At 60.5% G+C, this 696-nt stretch overlaps 1 protein-coding gene across 1 annotated transcript in view; it reads left to right on the top strand.

Annotated features, from left to right (window-relative positions):
* KIF23 (kinesin family member 23) overlaps window positions 1–696 on the top strand; it is a 45736-nt gene that overhangs the window by 26537 nt on the left and 18503 nt on the right. The window lies entirely within an intron of this gene.

Raw genomic sequence — 696 nt, 5'->3', positions numbered from 1 at the left:
CTCTCCTGTCCCTGGGTCCCACCACTATGGGGTGGCAGGTGCTGGGCCCCCCACAAGGGTCAGGTGTGGCCTTCTTATTGTAGCAGTGAGACTCCTGGCTGTATGGTGGGTCTGCCCAACTTCCCTGCAGTAGCAGAGCTCTGAAATGTCCTGGGGCTGCACTCAACATGCAAGGGGCTAAAGACAACCCCTCAAACCAGGCATTGCCTGCTGGAGCTGCTGCAACACCTCGGGCCCAGCCAGCTATGCACTTGGTTCCACCTCTGGGCTGGGTCAAGCCCCGCTTAGCCAGTGCCATAGGCAGCATGAGGAAGGATAAATGTGCCTGGTGGAGGCTGCCCCACTGAGCCAGACCCCCTCTTCCCCCAGGGTGAGCTGGGGGACGGCTCAGCCCACCTGGAGGAGCCTTCCAGGTTTGGGCCACAGCAGCAGAAGCAAGGTGGGAGGCACAGGGAGCCCGTCGTTCTGCCTGGGCCCCACTGCTGCAGGGGAGACAGGTAGACTCGCTGCTGTGGGAGGAAGGCCCTGCCTGACTCCTGTGGGGTGCCCAGCACCTCCCTCCCTCCCTCCCTGTAGTAAGGCGGGATCTGGGCACATAAGGGGCTAGGGCTGTTCCTGCATGGAGGTTACTAAACCTCCAGCAGGAACAGCTCTGGCCCTGGTATGGGCTATTTGGCTAACTTTTTTTTTTTTTTT

The sequence above is a fragment of the Gavialis gangeticus genome, unplaced genomic scaffold (assembly GCF_001723915.1).
Source record: "Gavialis gangeticus isolate Ggan-Ray unplaced genomic scaffold, GavGan_comp1, whole genome shotgun sequence".
NCBI classification, from domain to species: Eukaryota; Metazoa; Chordata; order Crocodylia; family Gavialidae; genus Gavialis; species Gavialis gangeticus.
The sequence above is the reverse complement of the archived record's forward strand: the minus strand, read 5'-3'. Positions and strand labels throughout refer to the sequence as shown.